This window comes from Triturus cristatus, chromosome 1_2 (assembly GCF_964204655.1).
Source record: "Triturus cristatus chromosome 1_2, aTriCri1.1, whole genome shotgun sequence".
In the NCBI taxonomy this organism is placed as follows: domain Eukaryota; kingdom Metazoa; phylum Chordata; class Amphibia; order Caudata; family Salamandridae; genus Triturus; species Triturus cristatus.
Genome location: NC_140580.1, coordinates 261,302,851 through 261,323,907, shown reverse-complemented (window position 1 = coordinate 261,323,907; position 21,057 = coordinate 261,302,851). Strand labels below are relative to the sequence as shown.

The window sequence follows — 21,057 nt, the reverse complement described above, 5'->3', positions numbered from 1 at the left end:
AGAAGATTAGAGGAACAAAGTGCTTTTAGAGAACAGTTAAAAGGAGAGCAGGTGTTTCCCAGTAGTACAACAAGGTCTGGGTGTCGATTTTGCGCAGAGGGTATGATAGAGTTAGGACAAAGTTTCCCTCCAGCTGAAGTAAGATCCCTTCATGTACGAAATATGTAGGGAATGACACGTTTTATACAGAGAAAAAAAAGGAAAGGAAGGATTAGTTACTTACCTGTAATCCTAGTTCTCATCCAGGGGTATACTCATCAAAGTCATAATCTATGAATAATCCCCGCCCACGTGCGGGATCCCGGAGCATATAGAAAATACATATATATACATATGTGAAAACATATACATGCAGCCTAAAATATATCAAACATGGCAATGCTGAAAATACATAGGTTTGCATTGTAGTACCCCCTAACCCATAAGGAAAAAAGGAAGCACTAAGCCAAATGTCACACAACAATGCTTTATTGCCATAAAGCAAACTTGTAATTGCAGGCATTTGCCAGTAGGCTGCAGTAGAGTATCAAGAAAACAAAGAAAACTGACACCTTGCCTTTAAGGCATTAGAGTAGGGGGACCGTGCCATTAAGACCTGCAGGAGACCCCTTACTCCCATGATGCACCACAGGTGACAGTTAGGTCAGTTCTTTTTGACGGTGCACTCGCACCTGAGTAGATCTGCAATCAATAAACAATAACTTGAGGAGAAATGCTCGTCCGGGGATGTGGGCAATATAGCATCTAGAACATGCATTAACATCACATTAGCATAGCAGTTATGCAAACAAATTTCTCAGAGGCCTTCCCCACCTGGGCGTCGGCCTGTGCGTCTGAATCTAGGCAATAATGGCGTGTAAAGGTATGTATGGATCGCCATGTAGCCGCTTTGCAAATTTCAGACATGGGAACGTTGCGAAGGAGAGCTACAGTAGGCGCTTTCCCTCTAGTAGAGTGTGCTCTTGGTCTAACCTGTAGAACCTTGTGAGACAGTTGATAAGACAAGGCTATACATGAAACAATCCATCTAGAAATAGACCTCTTGGAGGCAGCCAGCCCCGGTATTTGTTGGACCGTAATTGACAAAGAGCCTGTCAGACTTTCTAAGCGAAAGGGTTTTAGCAAGATACAATTTCAATACCCTCCAGAGGTCTAGAGAATGTAAAGCTCTCTCCGGGGGAGTGGTTGGCTGAGGAAAGAAAGTGGGCAGCGTGATAACCTGATTAATGTGGAAATCCGAGACCACCTTGGGCAGGAAGCTCGGATGAGTACGTAGCACCACTCTATTGGTATGGAACACAGTGTAAGGTTCCTTGCAGCAGAGGGCCTGAATTTCACTTACCCTGTGGGCAGAAGTGATGGCTACTAAGAAGGCAGCCTTCCAGGTCAGATGCTGCAAGGATGCCTTATGAATAGGCTCGAAAGGAGCTCCCATCAACTTAGAGAAAACAATGTTGAGTTCCCAGGGAGGGGAAGGAGACCTCACGGGTGGAAATACTTTCTTAAGCCCTTCTAGGAAATCTTTGACTACCGGCATCTGGAAGAATGAGGCCTGGGTAGGAGATTTTCTATAAGCTGCGATAGCAGCTAAGTGGACTCTGATAGATGTAAACTTCAAACCAGACTTTGCTAAGTGTAATAGGTAGGGGAGAATAACCTGTTCTTGACCCTGGATTGGATCAAGGGCGTTATCTCGACACCAAATGTAGAACCTCTTCCACTTGAAGGCATAAGACTTCCTAGTGGAGGGCCTTTTTGCTTCTCGAAGAATGTTCATACAGTCCGCCGGAAGATCTAAATGTCCGTACTGGATGAGTTCAGGAGCCATGCAGTCAAGCGAAGAGAGGGGAGGTTGGGATGGAACACTCTCCCCTGGCTCTTGGTCAGTAAGTTCGGCAGGCAAGGCAATCTCCGGTGTGGCACCTCTGACAGCTGGAGTAGATCCGGGTACCACCACTGGCGGGGCCACTCCGGAGCTATAAGGATCATCCGCGTTCTGGTCCTGTAGAATTTCTGTATCACCGCTAGTATGAGAGGGAGAGGAGGGAAAGCGTACAGCAATGTCCGCGACCAGCTGATCAAAAGTGCGTTCCCCTGAGATCCCTGTTGGGGGAAGCTGGAGGCGAAGACGGGGCATTTTTTATTTGCCACGTCTGCGAAAAGGTCGATGTCCGGTACTCCCCACTGCCGGAAGACCTCTTGGGCGACGTCTTCGTTGAGCACCCAGTCGTGCGCTTCGACGAAGTCACTGCTGAGGTCGTCTGCCTGCACGTTCAGGGTCCCTGGCAGGTGAACAGCGATGATCAAAAGGCCTCTCGCCAGTAGCCATCGCCAAATGGACTGAGCTTCCAGAGATAGGACTCGTGATCTGGTGCCTCCTTGCTTGTTCAGATAGAACATAGTTTTTGTGTTGTCTGTCTGAATCTGAACGTGGCTGGTTTGGAGAGACGGCTACAGGGATTTGAGAGCCAGATGGACTGCTCGTAGCTCCAAGAAGTTTATGTGATAACTCTTTTCGGTATAGGACCAGAGACCTTGTACCTGAAGCTGGTCCATATGAGCACCCCAGCCCTGCATGGAGGCATCTGTGACCACTGTCTGTGTCGGAGGCGTCTGATGGAAGGGGACGCCGTGAAGCAGATGGGAGCGTTTCATCCACCATCTGATGGAGTCTTTGGCGGCTTGGTGAAGAGAGATCAGATCTTCCCAGCGACCGGACCTCTGCAACCACTGATCCTCTAGCTCTTGTTGTAGAGGACGCATGTGAAGACGTGCATTGGGTACAATGTAAATGCACAAAGCCATCAACCCCAGAAGTGACGATACTTGCCTGGATGTGGGGAATGCAGTGTCGAGAAGTGTGTGGCATTTCTGAAGCATGGATAATAACCTCTCCTCCGAAGGACACGTGCTTGCCTTTGCGGAGTCCAGAGAGGCGCCCAGGTAGTGAATCCGCTGAGTGGGATTGAGGACCGACTTTTTGTAGTTGACTTGTAATCCCAGCGACTGTAGCAGATTGAGGCAGAACGAGAGATGGCTCTGGAGTCGAACAGGAGTGGAACTCTTCAGGAGCCAGTCGTCTAGATAGGGATAGACGAATATCTTCCGTTTGCGGAGGAAGGCAGCTACCACCGCCATACACTTGGAGAATGTCTGTGGGGCGGATTTGAGGCCAAATGGCAGAACTCTGTACTGGTAGTGCTGACGAGAGGTCTGAAACCTGAGGAATTTTCGATGTTTCACTGAGACAGGAATATGGAAATAGGCATCCTGTAGGTCGATGGCACACATCCAGTCTCCCTGGTGAAGATGCGGGAAGATTTGATGCAGGGCTAGCATTCTGAACTTTTCCTTCTTGACAAATCAGTTGAGCAGACGCAGGTCGAGAATGGGTCTGTACTCTTTGACTACTCCCCGTTTTTGAACTAGAAAATACCAGGAGTATACTCCTTGATTTCTTTGCAGGGGAGGTACTTCCTCTATGGCGTTCTTGGAGAGTAGCTACTTCGTTCAGTAAAAGCCGATTTTGAATTTGAGGAAGGTGCTGCCTCCGTGGGGATACTTGCGGAGGGGGAGACTTGAACCTCAGCAAGTAGCCATGCTGTACAATATTCAGTACCCATTTGTCTCTTGTAATGGCTTTCCACTCTTCGAGGTGAAAACTGATACTTCCTCCTACCGGAGTGGCAAACGGGCGCGGAGGAAGTAAGATCTCACTGCTTGGAGGGCTGCTTGGTGGAGGACTGTTGCTTTGCGTTTCCTCTCCCTCTGCCACGACCCCTTTGTTGGAACTGGGGCCTCTGCTGGTTCTGAGAGGACCATTGGGGTGTTTGAACGCGCTGATGAAAAGCGCGCTTGTCGCCCTGACGAAAGCGCTTCCGATATTCCTTGCGCTTTTCCAGCCCAACAGCTTTAACGGCGTCCATCTCTGTTTTCATCTTGTTCATTTGGTCATCAGCATGAGCCCCAAACAAGGATGACCCGTTAAAAGGCAAATTAAGAATCTTCTTTTGCGCATCAGGCTTGAGGCCCGTTAGCCGCAGCCTGGCTGAGCGCCGAGAGCATACGCCATGAGAGTAGCCATGTGCGGCGAGGTCCGAAGCATCCGCAGCCGCACTTATGATCTGATTGGCTACAAGCCCACCTTCAAGGAGAATTTCATTGATATCCTGTCTGTCTTCCCTTGGCAGATATTTGGGCAAATCTGGAGAGGGAATCCCAAAGTGAGCGATCATAACGTCCCAGAAGGGCTGAAGCACTAGCCACCTTCATGTATGAAGCAGAAGTGTTGCACATCTTACTGCCATACGAATCTATTTGCTTACTGTCTTTCTCCGGGGGGACAGAAGAGGACACAGACGCAGAATGGGACTTCATGGCAGCCGCCACGATAACTGAGTCCGCTGGCGGGTCCGCTCTTAGAAATAAGGGATCCTCAGCCGGAGCCTTATATTTCTTAGCGATTCTTGAAGGCACAGAGCTCACCGTAGCAGGAGTGAGAAATGTGGCCATAGCTGGCTCCAACAGTCCTGGCACCAATGGCAGCAAAGGTCTGGGTGCTGAACGGTGATGTAACGTATCAAATATAATTGATGTGGGAGCCAGAGGGGTGTGCAGCGTGATGTTCAATTTCTGCGCACCTCTACCCAGGACGTCAGAGAAAGTAGCGATGTCATCAATAGGAGACACTCGTGATGGAGGTGTGGAGGAAAAGGTCGGAGAATAGTCCCGGACCGAGGACCTTGTGGAGGAAGACCAGGTGGGTGATCTAGTGCGTCGCCTCTTGTGGGGACGGTCACTGTGATGAGCCCTGGACCGTGATCTGTGTTTAGAAGGAGATCTTGGCCTTCTGTGAGAGGAAGGACGATCCCTGGATCGTGACCGGCGTGGAGAAGGTGACTTTGGTCTACCAGGAGGAGACTTGCTTCTACGCGGAGAAATCCTGGAGGGAGAGTACGTGCGAGAATAGTCCGAGCCCGGACTTCTGCCGTCACCTGTACCCACATTCTCCAACCAGCGAGGTGAAAGTCCAAACTTCTCTGGTGCCTTGGGTGATTTCTCCGGAGAGATCTGCACGATATGTAGACCTGGAGATGATGAGCGATCTCCTGAAGATCTAGATCTGGCTCTAATCCTCTCCGTGGCCACTGCAGTTCTATCCTTCGACGTCGAATGTCTCGACGTCGATGTTTGTGTCACCATCGGTGCCGATTGCTGGGAATGCCGCTCCGCCCTCGACAGTGGTTTCGACGCCGATCGCCTACGGTGTTGCGGAGACGTCGACCTTCGTCGTCGAACCGGTGACTTCGACACCGACCTTCGTCGTCGAGCTGGTGACTTCGACGTCGACCTTCGCCGTCGAGCTGGCGACTTGGACGTCGACCTTCGCCGTCGAGATGGCGACTTGGACGTCGACCTTCGCCGGCGGTCCGGTGTGTTAGACGTCGATCTTCCATGACGTCGAGTTGGGGTTGATCTTCTCGACGTCGAGTGCCTTGACGTCGATCGACCCACTCGCGGCGAGACATACGTCGTCGCAGCTCTCGACGCTGACCCCCTCGAGGGCGGCGGAGAGTGTCTCGACGTCGACGGAAGCCTCGACGTCGACAGAGACTGTCCGGATCTCATCGGACTAACAGCCTTCGAGCCCGAAGGGCTGTGCCTCGACGCCGACTTACTTGTATGCGGCGGAGAATCTCGATGTCGAGATGAATCTCTTGACGCAGAAGTCGTCCTGGGTTTTTTAGACAGTACCTTCGACGTCGACGGCGAATCTCCTGGAACCTTGGTCTTCCTGGGGTCAGGTGAGGTGGTATGTCGCCGTTTGAGGTCGTCTAGCTGAAGAGGGTGGTTTTAAGGATGAATGGTCGCCTTCACGACGGCTTCTTTCCTTCTCCAGCTGGGCATGCAGCTTAATGCGCTCTCTATCGCGCAGTGTGCGCCTGGAAAATTTCTGGCAGTGGGGGCACCGGTCAGAATTGTGTGAAGTTGGCAAACACACAATACACACAGTGTGTGGATCCGCCAGTGCCATCTTATTGCCACAGGAAGGGCATTTCCTGAATAAAGCAGGCATGCTGACTGGAAAAAATTTGAAATTATTCAGGAAACCAGCAGAATAAGCTTTCAGGAGCCAGAAAACTTCAAATTTTCTGAAAAAATCTGAAGTGAAAAACTTTCAGTCAAAAAACTGAAGAGCTCAAGCTCCAGGATCCTCATAGAAGGAGCTGGAAAAAAGAACTGACCTAACTGTCACCTGTGGTGCATCATGGGAGCAAGGGGTCTCCTGCAGGTCTTAAAGGCACGGTCCCCCTACCCTAATGCCTTAAAGGCAAGGTGTCAGTTTTCTTTGATTTCTTGATTCTCTACTGCAGCCTACAGGCAAATGCCTGCAATTACAAGTTTGCTTTATGGCAATAAAGCATTGTTGTGTGACAATTGGCTTAGTGCTTCCTTTTTTCCTTATGGGTTAAGGGGTACTACAATGCAAACCTATGTAATTTCAGCATTGCCATGTTTGAAACATTTTAGGCTGCATGTATATGTTTTCACATATGCATATATATATGTATATATATGTATTTTCTATATGCTCCGGGATCCCGCACGTGGGCGGGGATTATTCATAGATTATGACTATTGATGAGTATCCCCTGGATGAGAAACAGTGACTTGACACCCAATGAAATAGTAGCAAAGGGAGAAAATAGTTGGTATAATGTTGTCCCATTTACTAATAACCTTGCAGGATGGACAGCAGGCATGGTGCCACAGATGAAAGTGTGGCCAAGAGCAGGATCCTTTGACCCTGAATTGATAAATATGGCTGATTTATGTATTTTTCAAGGTTATAGGGATCCAGAGTGGGATTATGATTACATGCAACAAAGTCTGTGTGTGTGGAAGAAATATGCTTTAAGGTCTGACATACCTTATGAGGGACATGGTGACAGGAATACCGCTGTAATGCAGATGCCACTGGTGTATAAGACACAGGGAGCACAGCCTGTCTATGTTCCATGGCAACACATGGATAAAGAAAATCTAAAAAAAGGCCTGCCTCCATTACATGAAGGAGCAGGGAAATGTATAAAAGCATTTGAAAATGCAACAGCTGGGATACCTTTAGCTCTTGGGGATGTAAAGAGCCTTTTGAGCTCCATAGTAGGGTATGAGGTGGATAGTATAATGACAAGTGCAGGGATACAAGGAGTAACTATTACTAAAGGAAAACATGATGGGTCTGCTTTTGGAGTTGTGCTCTCTAGAGTGTGGACTGAATTAAGGAATAGGTACACTGACCGACCAGATATTGGGGCATTTATGGCACAAACTATGTCTCCAGGACAGTCCTATGCAGACTACATAAAAATGATGAAGTGGGAAGCAGATGTAGGACCTGTAGACATGGGAGGTAGTTGCAGATTATTCTACAATGTTTTAAAACAGGGGCTACCAGGAGATATACAAGACCATTTAGATCAGGTTGTGGCTTTAGATGTAAAACCCTGGGCAGAAATACAAGCACATATTATACATTTTTGTAGAAAAAAGGAAGAAAAGGAAAGGAGGAATAAAGACCAAAGTGACAGAGCCCAAGCTAAACTGGTGACACAAAAGATACAGAAAAATGAGAAGGAAAGGACAGGAAAAGAAATGACTGTGCAGGGAGCAAGGAAGGGGTCAAAGAGAGGGGAGACAGATGCAAGGAAGAAGACATTTTAAATGCCATTACTGCGGTAATTTTGGACATTTTATTGCTGAATGCCGCTTTACGCAGAGTGATGAAGCGCAGGGAGTGATAGGAATAGGGAGAGGAAGGGGAAGACAAAATGTGAACACGTCAGGGACAGTGCCTCAATATGGTCCTTATCAGTATGCCCCCTATCCTCAACAACAAATAACTCCAATACCACAGGTTTATATGCCACAACAGCAATTTGCTAACGTACCTATTCAAGGGGCACCAGCACCTGTTGTGCAGGCAGGAGGCCAGCATCAGGTGCAGACTACTGCACTGGTGAGCACAGGGAGACAAGGACAAGGGGGAGTGATTGTTCAAGAAGGAAACGCCTTTTATTATACAGTCTGATGGGACGCACCAGGGAATCCCAATAGTACTGTGGTAGCTAGGACTATAGACCCAGAGGAAGAACCAATGGTAGAAATGATTATAATGGGAAGGAGGTATGCTTTTTTGGTTGATACAGGGGCAACAAAATCTTGCCTCTCAGAAGGAAATGTTCCATTGTCCTCTGCCACCATGGATACGCAGGGCTTCTCTGGTGAAGTACAGCACATTCCATACACAACACATGTGCCCATAGAGGCGGCAGGAGTGCGAATGCAGGAGCGTTTCCTTTATTCTCCAAATTCACCAGCAAATTTATTAGTAAGGGATAGCATGTCTAAATTAAACATGACAATAAGATTTTCCTCTGATGGGTCCATGACATGTGAAATACCAGGGCAAGCGAAATGTGGGATACATTTACTAAGAATACCAGAGGAAAATGTGGTTGGAAGGGCAGAGCCAGTGCATTATAAATTGCTAGCAGATGCAGTACTTACGGTTCTGAAGACAGAGGAAATACTTTTAGGGAGATGGATGGAATTACCACCAAGATTAATTTTCAGGAGACGAGCTGGTGGTGATGAACTAGGACAGGTGAATACCCTTTATCTTGAGTGCATGGAAATATCCAGAAGGTGGGGTGCTCTGGTGGCATCAGATAATGATGGAGGAATTTGGGAGGTCCTGATTTTTCTTATGCCTGGTCTGAGACCGCGGGACATTTCTGATTCAGAACTCTTTTCAGACGATCCCACCAGGACCGAGATAGTTTATACACACACTGCACCCTTGTTAGTACGTGTTTACCATGCACAGACCAAGTTACCAGTTGTGCCATCCCCCTCCAATGATATTGAAGCACTTGCAGCAGTCCCACCTTGTCTCTGGACATCAGCTCCAGATGAGGTAGGACTGATACTATCTGCAGAACCATTTCAGATAATGTTGAAGCCAGGTGCACAATTGCCACGTGTAAAACAGTATTCACTGTCTAAAGAAGCAAAAGAAGGTATTAGAGGGACAATACAAAGACTGAAGGATCAGGGAGTCCTGTATTCCTGTCCATCACCTTGTAACACAGCAATACTTGGAGGATGGTTCAGGATTTTCGCCCCCTTAATGCCATAGTATTAGCAGAGTACCCCATAGTGCCAGACCCATCTGTGATATTGACTAATTTACCAAGTAACAGCAAATGGTTTTCTGTGGTGGATTTAAAGAATGCTTTTTTTAGCATACCTTTACATCTGGACAGTCATTATTTGACAGCCTACAGTTTTGATGGAGAACAAATCCAGTACTCTAGACTTCCACAAGGCTATTGTGAGTCTCCATCTGTGTTCAATAGAGTATTGAGAGAAAATTTGTTAAATTTCCAGTCAGACAGTACAGTTTTCCAATAAGTAGATGATTTATTAATATGCAGTAAAACAGAATCTGAATGTGTTCTGGACAGTGTCAATCTCCTAACGCTACTTGCTACTAAGGGATACAAAGTGGACAGGAAAAAATTACAGTCCGTGCAAAAAGAAGTGCTGTATTTGGGCCAAGTGTTGTCCGCAGATGGCAAAAAGATAGCAGGTTCTAGAATACAAACTATACGTGATCAGCCTCAGCCCAAGACAGTAAAAGAAATGCTGAAATTTCTAGGCCTTTGAAATTTTGTACGTCAGTGGGTATTTGATTATGCTACCATCATACAACTACTATTATATGCAATGAAGCAAGCTAAAACTGACAATACAGGCATACAGTGGAGTGATGACAGTATAAGTGCATTTCAGACACTGAAATAAGCAATTGCTTCAGCCCCAGTGCTAGCAAATCCTGTCTATACAAAGAGATTATTTCTGTTTTCTGCTGCCACAGAGGATTCCATGATATCAGTCCTTACTCAAAAATTCCCAATGGGTCATAAACCTGTCGCCTATTTTAGTGGACTATTAAATCCAGTAATGAAAGGTCACTTTCCTTGTGAGTGAGCGCTTGCAGCAGCAGCTTTTGCAGTAGTAGTAGAGTAGAGTAGTACTATTACAGCAGGATGCGCTGTAACATTGTATGTTGAGCACTCTCCATTTGCTGTGCTGCAGAAAAGTAAAAGTACACTGACCACTCAAAGAGCAACAGGTTATGAAGTAATACTATCAAACCCTTCTATCTGCATTGAGCGAGTACACTCAGTCAATCCTGCAACTTTTTTAGTGCACCCACTAGAGCCCACTGATCATGACTGTAGTGCAACATTGGAGGAGGACGATCACCTGGCACATGAAGACCCCTTGTCTGATGGCCGACAATTGTTTATTGATGGTTCCTCATGGATAGACCAGGAGACAGGTAAAAGACATACAGGTGCAGCTGTTGTTGAGGCTATTGGTACACCTACTGATTATACCTTACACGCATTGCACCTCTTACACTTGCCATCCCAAGACTCAGCCCAAGTGGCTGAATTAAAAGCATTGATAACGGCCCCACAGGCTTGTCAGGGTCAGCCAGTAACAATATACACTGATTCAGTATATGTAGCTTCCACAGTTCACTCAGGGCTGAAGAGATGGGAAAGGCGAGGATTTCCTAAATCTGATGGGACACCAGTAGTGCACCAACATCTTTTAGCTGACCTTATTGCTGCATTACAAATACCATGCCAAGTAGCAGTGGTTAAGTGCCAGGCACATACAAAGGGAACAGATTTGGTGTCTAAGGGAAATGAAGCTGCTGATACAGCAGCAAAGGAAGCTAGTTTATATGCAATGAAAACATGCAGTATGCACACTTTAGATGCAGATGATGAGGTTGAGATATAACACTATGAAAATATTTCTACAGAGGCATTATTAGACATTTAAAATGCAGCGCCACAACATGAGAAAGAGCTCTGGAAACCAAGGGGGATTTCCAGATCTTTATAGATCAGCAACTTCAGGTAAAGTTATAATGCCTCAGTCATTACTTATAACAGCCCTTCAACAACTACATTTACCAACACACAATTCTAAAAGAGTAATGATGGATGAATTAAATAAAAGCGGGTTTATCCCTAATCTAGGACCATTAGTTGATGTATTTCTAGCTTCATGTCATGTGTGTTATCAGTACTCTAATAAAAGGTCACCAAAAATGCCTTCATCCTCCATTCCAAGACCAATAGGTCCTTTCATAGAGTTACACATATATTTTGTAGATATGATACAAAAATGTAAAGGATATAGGTATTTGTTAGTAGTGGTGTGTCCATTTCCGCGATGGATTGACGCAGGACCCTGCTCCAGGTGTGATGCTGACCAGGCAGCCAAATTCCTGGTGAGAGAGGTCAAACCTAGGTGGGGGGTTCCGGCAGCGATACGCAGCGATAATGGAAAACACTTTGCTAACACAGTATTTCAGCAAATTACTACACTATTAGGAGTGGAACACCAGTTTACCTCAGTTTACCACCCAGAGAGTAATGGAATTGTTGAGAGGATGAATGGCTTATTGAAAAGCAAAGTGTCAAAAATTTGTGAGACACTGAAAAAGAATTGGCTTTACTGCCTTCCCCTTGCTCTGTATGCATTGAGAAATGCCCCTTCAAAAGATCATCATTTGACCCCTCACCAAGTCCTAACAGGTAGGCATTCTAATTTTTCTTTTAAACAAAATCAAATGATTCGTTCTGATACCAAGTCTGCATCAGAAAGTGTTTGCCAAGAAATGAATGCATACATGTCTGCCTTAACAAAAGCTGTACACGTTTATTCTAAACAGGTTCAGCTGCAACAGGCCAACAGTACCGCACTACCCATGCCCTTGTCTACAGCCATCAGCATCGGTTCCTGGGTCTTCGTGCGCAACTTTGTGAGAACATGGAAGGATCCCAAGTTTCTAGGCCCCTACAAAGTAACCCAGAGCACGCCAACAGCAGTAAAAGTGGGGGGGATGCGGAACTGCGGACATTATTCCATTTTTGGTCTCACTCCCACAAGGAGTGGAAGAGGCAATGGTCCAAGAACAAATTATACAATGAAGAGACAGTTAAATTATATTTTTCATAGTATAATAATGAGTTCAGTGGTTATGATTATTACTCTGATAATTTGCTATTGTATTATGTGTTATGTACATGCAAAAGATCCCACCCATAGGGAAGAAGTATTACTCTTTCGTAGAGCTGTTTTTAATGAAACGGATATACATCCTCTGCATGATTCTCTACTTGATAATTTGTGGTACAAAAGCATGCATGATATAGGTACCAATACACAAAATGATAGTTGTTATGTATGTTCTCTTATTCCCCATGCCATAGAAACACCACCTTTAGTGTATCCTAAAGAAGTGCCTGTTAATATGACAAAGTGTTTATTGCATCTTTTCTTGTGTAGGATAAAAGCACAGTTACAGCAAACGCATGTTAGTCCTATGACAGCCAGAGTTAATACAACCAGATTTGATACAACCCCTGAAATTTAGCAAATTTTGACAGATAAAACAGAGATAATGAAAGAGATATCCAGAATGAAAGGAGCAGGGCAGAAATATAGTTATGCAAATTAGGAGGAAGCCGTATTGGAACAAGGTATTCTAGGGAGATCTAACCCACCATCCACCTGTAATAATTATTCTGCCAAACCACTGCCCCCAGATTGCGCAGCCAGGCCAGTATTAAGTATTGAAGCATCAGTATTTGCCAATAATAAATGGTTTACTGGAGCTAGGTTTTCATGTAGGGCCATATCTTTATGGAATGGCACAGACACAAAAAATTATTTGAGATTTGATGATATAAAAGCATCATGTCAGCAAGTATGGGATGAAAACATACAGAGATCTACATGGACTGGAACTAAACGTCATCCTAAGCTGGCTGTGAAACCAATGAGATTTTCTCTTTGCTTTCAGGGAAATGGGATTGTTAAAGTGGGACGGAATCTCAATTGCAGTTCAACCATTTACAATGAAAAAGGATGGCTGAGTACTTTGGAACTTCAGTGTGGCAGGATGTGCCCAAAGAGTATAGGTTGTTCAGTGACGCCCAAACATTTTTGGGAAGTCTGATACCTTTATTTCAAGCAAAAGCAACTGCCCGCTGGGTTCAGATCACCCGGTGGGAGCTGATGAAAGCCATAAATGCTACTGAAGATGGCTTTAATGCAATTAAAGACGAACTTTGTTCAATCAGACTTATGGTGATGGAAAACAGATATGTTTTGGACTCAATGACAGCAATCGAAGGAGGAGTATGTAAAAACCTTAATTCAGTATGCTGCACTTTCATACCGGCGAATGATGAAGATGAAGGAAATCTAACTCAGGCCATATTGACTTTGCATAATTTGCATGCACAGATGAAGAAAGAGGGGGGTGCTCCAGATGAGTGGTTCACTGGCTGGTTTGATTGGGTGCTGCCCAGGATGTCGGGGTTGTCTAAGGCCTTGTTGCCTATAATAGTTCTGTTGCTGTTGATGTGCCTAGTATTTCAGGTTATCTTAGCATGTTGCAAGAGGGTTACAGCTAAAGTGGGAGTTATGTTCCCTATAAGGAGAAATAAAGAGATGCAAAATATAGAATTGGAAGAAATGCACAGGGGTAGTGAAGTAGTCAAATAATCGACTAGAGAGGGGAATGAAAGGAATCAAAACCCTAATTTAGATTTAGGACCTAATTATTCAGTTTTATCTGTCACGTGCCCACACACTGTGAAATATTATGATAAGACAGAAAAACAGTATAATGCTGTTTAAACGTGCATGTTAAAGTTGCACAATTGTATCTGGAAATAACCTACAGCCTGCTTTCAAAAAGAGGTCTCAATGCGGTTTGATTTAAGTGTTTTTTCCTCTTCATTGTATTCGAGCTGAGAACGTCCTGCCTAGGATATGTAACAGGAAATTCAGAGCAGCAAGAATGTTTTCCATTGTAGTCTGTTAGTTTGGCATGAGAAGTCACAAACAGGAAAGAGCTGTTCTTTAAATAAATGTATGTAATCTGGGTGGGACATAACGGAAAAGCAGAAGGCTTTTTCTATTGTGAACACTGTATTAAATATGGATCTAGGCCAAAATTAGTATTATAAGAAATAGACCCGAAGTGTATGTTAGTTGAGCTGACTTGTGCTTCGCTCATAGCACATCACTGTCCCAGCTGAATTAGCCTGGCGTGTACAATAAACCTTTTTGTACTCCTTTTTGTTGCAGATGTGGTGATTAAATGATTTGCACTGCTTAAAGGATTTTTTCCCGACAGTCTCTCTGGCAAATAGGGTAATCAATTTCTTCCACAAATGTGTAATTGCTAGCCTTGTACAGATAACTTAAGCTCACTTCCCGATATGTTGCAACCCCTTGGTGAACACTAGAAAAAAGGTGACAGCTGACATTTCTCATGGGCTTTGCCAACTCCCCAAATTCCTTACACCCTCGTTGCATCCTATTTTAATTGCACCTCTAAAACACTGTTAAGTTCCAGAGTAACCGATCTAATAGGCTAACGTGGACTGCAGGAAGAAGACCATAATGAGTTTGTTGCTTACCATTCCAGACAGCAATTACCAAGGAAACCCAAAGAAGAGGTGCCCTTGTGTGAATAAGGAAAATCTTCAGAGGACAAAATTCAAATCTAGACCAAAACGTTTTATTTAAAACTTAAGACGCAATGTAGACGGCGAAAAGTAGCTACTCTGATTCAAATCGGCAATAATAATGCACAAAAATAAAGCCAATTGTGACAGGGCATAATATAAGGGAATTAACGAGAACCACAACATGGTTCAGCAAATAATTAGCAAACATCTACTTCGTTCGGAAGTTACAGCCTGACTCGTGACTCTTCGGGCAAACTTTCTCCCCCCCCCCCCAACTCCCTATTGCTATGTGTCACGCTGAGCACTACATGTTTGTGTCTCCCGTGCCGTGCCCGCTCGCCAGTGCTTGAGTCTGTTCTCAGTGTTTCGCATCGGCCGACTTGTTTCGGCTCTGCCTAATAATCAGCTGCCCGAGGCTCTGAGCGGTATTGTGTGCCCCGTCGCAGACCCTTTAAGGCACTTTGTCGTGGACGTTTGCTCTCTGAGCTAATTACCAGGCTCCACTGGATCCTTGAGTGTGGACGTTTGTGATCTGTGCTAATTACCAGGCTCCACTGGATCCTTGAGTGTGGATGTTTGCTCTCTGTGCTAATTACTAGGCTCCACTGGATCCTTGAGTGTGGACGTTTGTGATCTGTGCTAATTATTAGGATCCACTGGATCCTTGTGTGTCAGCTTTGCAGAAAAAAACGCCTAGGAGTTTTTTGTTTTTTTTTACACCTGCGCTGCACAGCCCTCATCCACTGTGTCTGCTCTCGCAGGGAGGGTGGGCGTGCGGTAGGGTGGTTAGGCTATACCTCAAGGGAGGTGAGCAAGTTCCCACTAGAACGAAGCGGGCTTTCTATCTTCAACCTTAGCCCTTCCACATAGTGGTGGGGAGTGCCTATTTTGGAGTGTTTTCACTGGATTGGTTTCACTGGATTGGTTTAACAAGTGTTTAGAGTGGTGGAGGCGGCTCCAGTGTTTTTCAGAGGTAAGTTGTGAATATAATTTTTGTTTACCCATCTCTTTCTACAGGTATTCTACAAGTACCTTTGAATTATTTTAGTAGCCGAGTTGACTGCTAGCCCAGAATTTTGTTATTACATAGGGAACTAAAATACTTGGTTTTAGGGATGCCAAACGTAAGGAAGTAAAGGAGAGCCGAGTAAGCACCCAGTAGAGGACTTAAGAAATCAGTCAGTGGTTGTGCGACTCCTACTCCTCAAGGCTTTTCTCCAGGCTCAAAACTAGCCAAATCAATAAATTATTTTGTGGGAAAGCACTTCAAACAAAAAAGGCCGTTACAACTCTAATTCCCTGTAGTCTGTTAAATCAAGGTGATCAATATTCCCAATGTAGTATACTTGCAAATGAAGTGCAGATGTGATTGACCTCTCATCTGGGCTTCCCATGGAGGATTCAAAACTGCGTTTATCCTCTTCTACGTGTTTGTTAACATGCATCACATTCAGATTCCCACCTTTCACCTTCGCCATACTTATCACAGTTAACATTTCAATGTGGAAATAACACTGCACGTGGAGTCTCGGCCCCTCCTGGGGTCAGAATTCCTCTGGAGGATATAAATCCAAGAGATTCACTTCATCACCACCACCACCACCACCAAGCACCCCCACCGCAGCTGTGGTAAGGTAATCTAGACCCTATGGACACAAGCCCTTTGCACCACACAACCGAAACTTAAGCAGAACTTGACTAGGCTGTTCAGAACTTCTTTGCCTGGATCAACAGATGCGCAGACAGTCGCCCCACTCAAACCAGCAAAAATCAACAAAACCTCAGAACTAGCCAGATGATACACCCCGGAGCTCAGAACCACCAAGCACAACTGCTACTGACTCGAGAAGTGACCCCTCACCACCAGTGACCTCTCATACAGAGCCACCTACAAAGCTACTCTCAGCAATTACCACCTGCACATAAAGGAAGCCAAGAGAGGAGCCATCATCGCACTGATCAACACCGCAGCCAACCACACCAAGGAACTCTTCAAAATCGTCACAGAATACACCAACCCGACAGACACAGAGAACACCATCCACCCCTCCCAACAACTCTGCAATTCTCTCTCAGATCACTTCCATAGAAAGATTCTCAACATCTACAACAACTTCGGCACCAAACTTCCCACTCTCAGCCTCGACAAACTAGACCAACCAGCGAACAACAGATGAACGATAACCACCTGGTCTCCGCTCACTGCCTAGACCACCTCAACCATCATGTCGTCCATCCGTTCTGGGGCACCCAACGATCACTGACCCCACCATCTCTTCAACCTCAGAGTCAACCCAATCAGCATGGAACTCACCAGCAGCTACAACACCTCCATCTCCATAGCAACCTTCCCAGTACTGTGGAAACAAGCAGCAGTCAGGCCCCTCCTAAAGAAGCCCTCTGCCTACCCCAGCGACCTAAAAAATTACCAACCAATCTCCATACTCCCATACCCAGCCAAAGTACTTGAGAAAGCCATCAACAAACAGCTCATTGTTCCGCGGGATGGTGTGAGATGTGTTCCATGCTTTGTTCTCCCGTTGCCCCCCTCTACCGCTTCCAGACAAGACCTGCTTTGGACACTGTACGTTATTCCCCCTCCTGGGAAGAGCACGCTGCTATTTCAGACTCTCATTGCCTTGAGTGTGTTTTATATTTAATAAAAAATGAAACTGTTTATTCCGAATGCTCCTGGCCTATGGCCACGGCCTGTTACATGTGCTCACGAACTGCCGGGAGCTTTGCCTCTGGATCATTTGTATGTGTGGCGTTGCACTGCGGGCCCTCGGGCTCTATAGCGGTCGGCCCTGGTGGTTGTAGGCCCTTGTCTGTATTTTATTGTGTATCAACGGTTTCTAATAAAAAATTTAACAAAAAAACAAACAGCTCATCGAATACCTTGATCAAACCCACCTACTCAACATCTCTCAATCAGGATTAAGTGCCAACTACAGTACCAAGATCACACTGATCGTCGCCACAGAAGACATCGGAACTCTCCTTGATCGCAGAGAAACGGTGGCCCTGATCCTTCTTGACCTCTCCGCTGCGTTTGACACCATCTCCCACCACACACTCATCGACAGACTCCACAACATCGGCATACAGCAGAACACCCTCAAGTGGATTGCTTCCTTCTTCTCAGGACGCACCCAGAGCATCCGACTGATTCCCTACACCGCCGCATCCGAGATCATTTGCGGCGTACCCCAAGGATCATCCCTCAGCACTACCCTGTTCAACATCTACATGACACTCTGGCAGACATCGTTAGATTCCACAGACTCAACATAATCTCCTATGGTGATGACACACAACTAATCCTCTCACTCTCCGAGGACCCCTACAACACCAAAACCAACTTCTGCAATGCCATGACCAACGTGGCAAAATGAATGAGCGCCAGCTGCCTCAAACTCACATCGGATAAAACAAAGGTACTGATCTTCGGAAGAAACTCCACCATGTGGGACTACAGTTAGTGGCTGGCAGAACTCTGACCAACACTCACATTGATAGACCATGCGCGCAACCCGGCATCTTCCCAGACAACCAACTCGCCATAAAACGATAAGTCAAGGCAGTTGCCTCCTCCTGCTTCCACATCCTCTTAATACTCCGCAGACTCTTCAGGTGGATCCCCATCAATACCAGAATGACCATCACACAAGCCCTTGTTACAACTCTCCTCGACTATGGCAATGGTCTCTATTCCAGAATCTCCACCCAGCTCCTCAAAAGACTTCAGACCACACAGAACACTGAGGCCTGACTCAGCCTGGACTTCCCCAAACAAACTCACATCACCCCTCATCTCAGAAACCTCCACTGGCTCCCCATCTAGAAGAGATGCCAGTTCAAGATCCTCATGCATGCATAAAAGCTCCTCACGATCAAGGACCCTCATATCAACCATCGACTGAACTGCCACCTGCCCGCAAGACACCTGTGCTCCGTCTCCCTTGCACCCCCCCCCCCCTGCATCAGGCGCAGCCACAGTGGAGGCCGCTCCTTCTCGTTCATCACTGCCAAACCATGGAACGACCTACCTCTCCACCTCCGAACAGCATCCTCCCCGGCGGCCTTCATAAAGAGACTCATGACCTGGCTTTTCAACAGAGACACAACACCCTCAGCGCCAAGAGACCCTTAGTGGGATCAGCGAAAGGTACAAATTTACTGCGCTGTTAAACTCATCATCTTTATCAAACAGGTAAGCCTGCATCTGTACCCTCTTCGCCCTTGCGAGAAGTAGTGCTTCCAATGCAAAAGACTCTGCATGGTCTACTTGAAGCAATCATAGGTATTATGATGGAATGAAAACTCAGACAGTGCTTTTAAAATCTATAACTAAGGATACGTGTATACTAAATTAATGTATGCCTGCTCTGGTAAGGCTTATGGTACCCCTGCACCCTCCCATCTCCCCAAGAAGTAGTGAAAGGAAGCAGAAGAAGGGCAGATAAAGGTTTCCTCGCAAAGATAATCTTCAATTGACACCTCAAGTATTCCAATACTCGGAGAGATCCAATTTTTTATCCGAGGTATACCATATATGGTAGTAGATTCACCAAGGTCCACAAGCATTGTAAATTAGTATTGAAATGTAAAACCAAGGGAGCTAGAGAAAGAATAGAAAATAGGAGCATTAAAAGGAAAAATCAGGTAAAGCGTGGAAGATTGCCAAATGTGGGGACAAATAGAAGAGCAGTCCTGTCAAGAAGGATACTGTGATAAGTAAAGTGGAAAAAGAAAGAATGACGAGCTAGTTTTCCATTCACCATTAGAGGGACGAAAGCAATGGTTGTAAGGAACTAGGGAAAATGAGGGCACAAACAAACATATATGTAGATCAGCCAGCACCCGTAAAGTCTAAGATTTCGATGGTTACATCATCTTTAAAAAAGGACAACAGAAATCCAAGAGAGACAAAAGTGACCCCTCTTGTATTTGGATATAGTTCAAAAGGGTAGGAAAATCCTAAAATCGAAGCCGTTGAATAGGTCTCATCACCAACAAACTTTTAAAAATCTGCACCTCCCTGATAACAATATCCTTCAAGATTTAAACGAGGTAGCTCTTGTTAGTACTAAGGCAGGGAAAAATGTGTCTCAAGTAGTTTTCATTCAAAGTTGATCCATAATCTGATACTGGAGTTAGAAAGGGAATTAAACCCAAAGGGGCTTAGAATAATGCAAAATGTGGAAGAAATGCAAAGAATGGAGAAGCTATTTCTAAATAATTATGCAGAGCTCTGCAATACGCAGATAAATCTATTGGGGACGGATGGCCCTGGGGAGGTGCAGAGGAGGTGGTTTGTGGGGGTCCATAGAGGAAAGCAAAAACTTACTGTCCCTCAAAATAGTAATAGCAGCTCAGGTTTTGATCAAAGGGTAAGCAACAAATACTCCTGCTTATGTATTCTTCACACAGAGGACTTTTCAACTTTAAGCTATATTTATTAGGAAAAATGCCTGAAAATGCCTGCCAGTTAATCTAGGAATTCTCTCTTGGAATGTTCAGGAGTTAAAGACATTGTTACATATGGGATGTATAAACAAAATGTGGTCTGAAAATTTAATTATTTGGTAACAGGAAGCAGGCTTGCTGGTTGAAGACGGCTGAAATGCCAGAAACCGGTCGTGATCAAGTGAGCTAGACTCTCGAAACGCGTAACAGTGGGATTAAAGAACTCTAAACTGCATCCGAGAGTGCGTTGCTCATGTGCGCATATTGACTTTATATATATATATATATATATATATATTCACTTAAAAAACCATAGGTTTCACACATGTTATAGTTAGCTGGACATTTCACTCGTAAAAAAACAATGAAATTCCCCCGTTATAGTTAGTGCAGGCAACTATAACTCACGCGACCGCAATCCTCTGCTGATGACGTCAGATATTACATCACTGTATTTAGACACTTATTTACCCATGTCTTCTTCCATTAACCCTTTTGATGCTTGTGACGGAGCGGTTCCGTCATGCGCGTCGGTCACGCTGTGCGGATGACGGAACCGCTCCGTCACGGCCCCGACCGCGCACGAACCCTTCAGCACAGCGCGGTAATCCGCGCCACGCTGAAGGGGTTAATCTTTAGCTATACATATATTACAAATATTTATTTTTCATAAAGACACATATGTCATCAGTGATGTAATATCTGACGTCATCAGCAGAGGATTGCGGTCGCGTGAGTTATAGTTGCCTGCACTAACTATAACGGGGGAATTTCATTGGTTTTTTACGAGTGAAATGTCCAGCTAACTATAACATGTGTGAAACCTATGGTTTTTTAAGTGAATTTGCAAGGTTTTTTAAATGCTAATTCGTAACTATAACGTGTGTGAAACCTATGGTTTTTTCAGTGAATTTGTACGTTTTTTTAAATGCTAAGTTATTTATGTATT

The 21,057-nt window shown here is 45.3% G+C and overlaps 1 protein-coding gene and 1 long non-coding RNA gene across 6 annotated transcripts in view; one reads left to right on the top strand and one right to left on the bottom strand.

Annotated features, from left to right (window-relative positions):
- The window catches only part of LOC146867125 (uncharacterized), a 68,952-nt gene extending 54,712 nt beyond the window's left edge, over positions 1–14,240 (top strand). For both annotated transcript variants that reach the window (XR_014961081.1, XR_014961080.1), the window contains one exon: positions 11,825–14,240. This is a non-coding gene — a long non-coding RNA (uncharacterized LOC146867125). The remainder of the gene's footprint in view (positions 1–11,824) is intronic.
- ARL6 (ARF like GTPase 6) overlaps positions 1–21,057 on the bottom strand; it is a 955,202-nt gene that overhangs the window by 11,769 nt on the left and 922,376 nt on the right. The gene's annotated exons all lie outside the window — the stretch shown is intronic.